A 6656-nucleotide genomic window follows, 5' to 3' on the forward strand; every position below is an offset into this window, starting at 1 on the left:
TTGAGGTTGCTGTGAGCTAGGCTGACGCCACGGCACTCACTCTAGCCAGGGCAACAAAGCGAGACTCTGTCTCAAAAAAAAATAAAATAAAATACTGTCAATTTAAAAAATCAATTCCAATTAATTGACATTATGAATAATGACATAATAAACACATTTACACATTAACATTCCCATTAATAGTGTATAACAGTGCCTATTTCACTGAAACCTAGCCAATACTATATATTTATTTTAAAAACAAACACTAATTTTGCTGCACTGTGAAAAATATTAATTATGCATGCATATCATGAATTAGAGTTCAATATTTAAGATTTTAAAATGAAATTTACAGTGAAATACCCAAATCTTAGGTGTACCATTCTGTAAGTTTTGAATGTGCAATCCAAACCTCTATCAAGACATAAAACATTACCATCAAACCCAGGCAGGCCCTTCACTCCCTTCTCAGTCAATATTCACCCTTACCCTTCAAAAGCAACCACTTTTCTAATTTTTTCCACCATAAATTAGTTTTGCATGTTCTAGAACTTTATGAAAATGGAATTATATCATATGTAGTCTTCTGTTTAAAACTTCTTTCACTTAGCATAATGGTTTAGAAATTTCTCCATCCTGTTGCACCTGTGAGAAGTTTCCTCCATTTCCTTACTGAGTAGTATTCCATTGTGTGGATGCATCGCAGTAAGTTTCACCATTCTTACATTGATGAACACTTGGACTAGTTCCAGTTTGGGGCCATTACAAATAAAGTTGTTATGAACATTCTTGTGCAATTGTCTTTTTTTTTTTTGGTGGACATATGCTATTATTTCTCTTAGGTAAACACCTAGAAGTGAAATTATTAGGCTATTGGGTAAATGTATGTTTGGTTTATAAAACATTGTCAAGACTTTTTCCAAGATTGTTGTACAATTTTATAGTCCCACCAAGAGTGTACAAGAAGTATGGTTACTTACATCCTTGCCAGCATCTGGCACTGTCAGTCTTTTTAATTTTAGCCATTGTGGGGATGTATAGTCAGTCTACTTTATAATTAATTCATTTGGGGAATGGTTAATACAGTCATTGATAAAATTTAAGAAGTGTTAAAGACTACAAGTAAAAGGTAAGTCTCTGTCCTAGCCATGATCTTACCATCTAGCTTCTTCTGTATTCTTCCAGAGATAGTCTACGCATTTTAAAGCACATACAAGTATGGATTATTTTTAAATATATTTTCACACAAAATGTCATCTTTTTTTAATCTAACATTTCAGATATTATTTTGTCTCAGTATATATAAAGTGTTTAACCAGTCCTCTGTTTCTCTACATTTAGGTTGTTCCTAGGCTTTTGTTATTTATTATCAAAAATGCTGCAAATGATTTTCTATGTGCGTGTATAAAATTTTACACGTGCAAGTATATCTTTAGTGTAAACTGTTAAAAATGAGATTGGTGAATGAGATAGTTTTATGCGTCACCTGGGTAGGCTTTAGTATCAAGTTATTTAATCAAACTTTAATCTAGGTGTTGCTATGAAACTATTTTGTAGATATCAACCATTTGATATCTACAAATGGTTGACTTTAAACAAAGATTAACCTGGATAATGTGGATGGATCTCATCCAATTAGTTAAAGGTCTTAAGAGCAAACATTGAGGTTTTCAGAAAAGGGAGAAATTCTTCCTTAAGATTGCAGCATTAAGTCCTGCCTGAGTTTTCAGCCTGCTGGCTTGCCCTACATATTTTAGACTTGCCAGCCCCCACAATCATATGCATCAATTCCTTAAAATAAATTCTTTATACATTACCCTATTGGGTCTGTTTCTCTGGAGAACACTGACTGAAAACAGTGAGTTGAAGATGAGTATTTTAGATATTTGTGGATATTGCCAAATAGTCCTCTAGAGGATGATTTATATGCCACAAATAATATTTAAAAGTGTCTGTGCCCTTACACCTTCACCAACATAATGTGATATCAGGTGTGATATCAAACTTTCTCCCATCTGATAAGTTTAAGATAGTACCTTATTTTAATTTTTTGGGGGGGGGGGACAGGGTCTCGCTCTGTCACCCAGGAGTTTGAGGCTACAGTGGCACAATCATAGCTCACTGCAGCCTCAAACACCTGGGCTCAAGTGACCCTCCCTCCTCAGCCTCCCAAGTAGCTGGGACTATAGGCATACACCACCATGCTTGGCTAATTTTTTATTTTTAGAGATGAGGTGGTGCTATGTTGCCCAGGGTGGTCTTGAACCCCTGGCCTCAAACAATTCTCTCACCTCAGCCCCCTAAGTCACTGGGATTACAGGCACAAGCCACTATTCCTGGAAAATTTTAATTTGCATTTCCATTCATTAAATATTTTAATGCTTTAGTCTTTCTAGAATATACTATTTGATTTGATAGGAGGTAGGAACATAATTTTATGTTTTCCATAGTAGATAATATAATCTATTATCATAGCCTATGAATTCAGCAAATCATACCATTTATCCCTATAAAATATCACCATTGTCATATACTAAAAATATATGTATAAATATTTGGGATACCCCTTCATACATATATTTCTGGATCAAAGCACATAAATAGCTTCAAGGTATAAACCTCATTTATTAGTAGGCTATTCACTCCCCACTAGTTTGAAATGCTTCTTTTATCATACATTAAATTATTATATATGTCTGATTCTGCATTTTCCATTTTGTTTTGTTCTTTTGTCCTTCTATTCTGATTTGACTACTGCAATATTTTAATTTCCTTCTCTTCTTTGTGCATATAATATATGGTAAAGCAAGATCCCAATTTTTTTTTCAAAATTTTCATAGCTATTTTTGCTCATAGATGAATGTTCGGATCATTTTATTTTTTTCTAAAAATTTAGGTTTTAGTTGAATGTCACTAGTTAGATTAGACTGTGAAAAACTGGCATATTTACAGGGCTAGGTTTCCACCCAGTTTTCACATGATTCTTTCAAGCAGGCTTATTTCTCTAGAAAAACAATCATATCATTTATAAATAATGATAATTTTGTACCATCCTTTTAAGTATTTATCATATGTATTTTGATTTGGGGATTAATTGCATTGACTAACTCTGAGAGGCAATGGTAAATAATAGTAACAATTGATTGCATTGACATCTTGTTTGTGATTTAATAAGAATGTATCTAATTTTTCCACATCAAGCATAATGCCAGTTGACAGTTATGCATAAATGCATAAATACTTCTATGTATGGAGGTGTGGAAAAGAATTCATTCTCTCCATTTATATTTTACTTATGCCGACTTCTGTATCCAGCTTTCTGTCTAATGTTTTCTTGTATGCAAAGATAGAGGATCGGAGAAGCAAGGTGGATTTAAAAAACAGTTTATATACATTGTTCAAGTCCATCTGCTAATACAATGCTTCTTTTAGCACTTAGAAATCACCTGAGCGCTTAATAAAACACAGATTCCTGTACAACCACTCCCTCGAAATTCTGATTCATTAGGTCTGGGGTGAGACCCAAGATGTGCCTTTCAGGTGAGGCTGCTGCTACTGGTCTATGAACCACACTCTAAATAGCACTGTACTAATTAATAGGGGACTTGTCCAAGGTACTCTGGAGCAAGCAGACCCAGAATGTCCCTATGACTTGCCATTTAAGCCTTCCTCATCTCATCTCACCTACTTCTCTATTCAAAAGCCTCTACATTTCACCAGAATCCTCTGTCCCAGTGGATCTGGCAATATCACACATTGCTCTACCATTAATTAGCATTTATATTATGCACAAATGCCTTTTTTCATTTTAATACGTTTCGTGGGTAAAAGCCCCTTGATCAGCAGTAGTAGAATCTTCTTGGTAGTTCCGAAGGCTGGTATTCAGCATCAGTACATCGGGGATCCCTCAATATGCTTTCTCTTCTTCTTTCCCAATAATAAAATATATGGCTGAGTCCACCGAAGTGGACTCAGAAACAAATAGAATATTTCTGAGTCTCCCTTGCAGTTAAGATTAGTCCTGTGGTCAGTGGGATTTAGGAGGAAGTGTAATATGGAACCTTCCTTAAGAGACAGCTCCTAAACTCCCTCTGTCTCCTCTTCACCCTTTCTTTTATTTGGTGGCTTGGAATGAGTTACCACACCTGGAACCATAAAGCTAAGGCCACATACAAGGAGCAAGTAGAAGGAGCACAGGTCTCAAACACAGTGGAATACCTTGCCCTGGACCACCTGTCCAGAGGTCTACAAGAAAGAAATACTAATTTCTATCCTGTTTAAGTGATTGTTAGTTTGGGTTTTCTGTCATATCACCTGAACCCAATCTTAACTAAATCATTGGGACAATTAGAAGTAGTATCTAAATAGTCTCAGCAAAGAAAACTTTGTTTCAATTTGATGAATTCCAACTGTCTCAAGTTTGTGGTTGCAGGATTGTAAATACTCAGTCGCCTCTGCTGATCCTGCCAGTGTCTTCATACATCTAATTGACCAGGACATGCTCTCAAAAATCTACTAATTTAGTACATTCTGTTTCTATTGCCATATAATACATAATATGCCAGAGTACACAATTATATGTAGAATAAGCCCTCTAAGCAAATACATAAATGTACTTATCATTAACCTAAAACATTTCTTTTCTGATAGGTATTACTCACCATTTCCACATCTGTTACATGATTCTTTTTAAGTTTCTTCCCTTGCCATAAAAAAAAAAAAAGTGCCTCTCTCCCCTACCTCTTCCTCTGGATTGATACTCCCCCACCAAAAAACCAACAAACAATCGTGTATGCATTTATGAGAATATTACTATACATTTTAAGTTCAATCTCATTATGTCCTCTCTCGATTTTTCCACCATTTGGAATTGTTAAATTACATATTGACCAAGAATTAATATTCAAAAGAAATGATACTCAATAGAGTGTAAATATTTGTGTCTGTGTAAATCAAAAATTACAGACTTTAGGTTACAATTTTACCTGATGAGAAGCTTTGAAAAGAAAATAATCTGTAGATACACATACTTCAGTGCTATGTTGAAATTATTCTTACATTTTTTTTTACCATTATGGTAACCACAAAGATACTATTGACCAAAGAATACCATTGGAGATTAGCCAGGGGTAGCAGCGATCTTATTTAGGTTTAAATATATATGCTCGGTTTCTCATTAGCATTATAATCTACTATTTATTTTTTCTACCTGTTTTTATGTTTGATGGAAGGGCAAGTGGATTTTTATGATACTCAACTGTTTATGTATAAGGTTTTTCTGTGTCTCCCAAAACTACATTGTTTATCCATGAAGCTTTAGTGACTAGATGTCTTGTTAAGGACTTAACTCATTATAGGTCAATGCGCTTGTTCCCCTAAGTTATTAAATGTGTCGGTTGTATGCTAGAGCCTATTCACACCAGCTTGTGAAAGCTGATTGGTTATATGTCTTCCCAACTCTGCCTTCAGTGACTTCACATTGTTAGCTTGAAATCAGCCGGAGTGGGAGTATTTACACCACAGAAATGGGCAAATGCCACAAATCAAACTTCTTTTCCCACCCTAGAGAGCTGATTGTAAAACATTTACCAGCACACCACTAAAGATATTTGTTTCAAGAAATTTAATTTGCTCAGTTAAGCTGTAAATGAACTCATGAAACTTGTGTTAATTAATCCACCATTCTATCTACTATGCAGTTTTTATTAGACATGGAACATTTTGATTTACTCTCTGATACATGCAGAAAAATTGAAGTGATCTCTGGTAGAGTTGATTCAAAAATTTTTTCTTTATACTTATATTTGCTTTTTCAATTTCTCCATTTCCTTATTTAATTTTTGCCTACTTGATCTATAAAAACAGATGGAGGTATATCTAAATATTCCCACTAATAGTTTTTTTCAGTTTCATTTTATATCTGACAAATGTTTGTATATTTTTAAGGTATGTCATTTGGCTTACAGAGGTCATTGAATATTATGTTTCCATTGTGGATTCTACCTTTAATCAATATAAAAGGATTCTTTGCTCCATTAACGATTTGTGTCTTGATTTCTACTTTCATACTAATAATGCCCCTTTGACTTTCTTTGTTTTATCCTTCGTACATAACTTTTTTATTATTTTGTTTTCATTGGGACTTTTATTAACAGGTTAAACTTGGAAGTGGTTTTTTGATCCAATATGAAGGTCTTTTTTATTCTGTAGTAGAATTCAAACTATTTATTGTGAAATGAATATACTTGGTTTTCCTTAAGTTTTTATTTATGAAGGCAGAAATTGGAGTGTCATGGCCACAACCCAAGGAATGCCTGCAGCCACCAGAAGCTGGAAGAGGCAAGGAATGGATTTTCCTCTAGAGCCTTCAGAGGGCACGAAGCCCTGACACCACATTGATTTCAGCCCAATGATACTGGCCTTCAGAACTGTGAAAGTAAATTCACAGCTATTTTAAGCCATCAAGTTCATAGTAATTTCCTATAGTAGTCATAGGAAATTAATATAGTTACATTTAAATTTTTGGAAAACCAGTTAGAACATAGACTTTTCTACCAATGTCAACATACATCCATATGACTTTGGTGATTTAGGATATATGTTACTCTTTTCTTCCATCTCTACTGCTTTTTGGGAGAGGGAGGATTATCCAGAACTTTAAATTTCAAGTGTTA

The sequence above is a fragment of the Propithecus coquereli genome, unplaced genomic scaffold (genome assembly GCF_000956105.1).
Source record: "Propithecus coquereli isolate 6110/MARCELLA unplaced genomic scaffold, Pcoq_1.0 Scaffold34, whole genome shotgun sequence".
Classification (NCBI taxonomy): domain Eukaryota; kingdom Metazoa; phylum Chordata; class Mammalia; order Primates; family Indriidae; genus Propithecus; species Propithecus coquereli.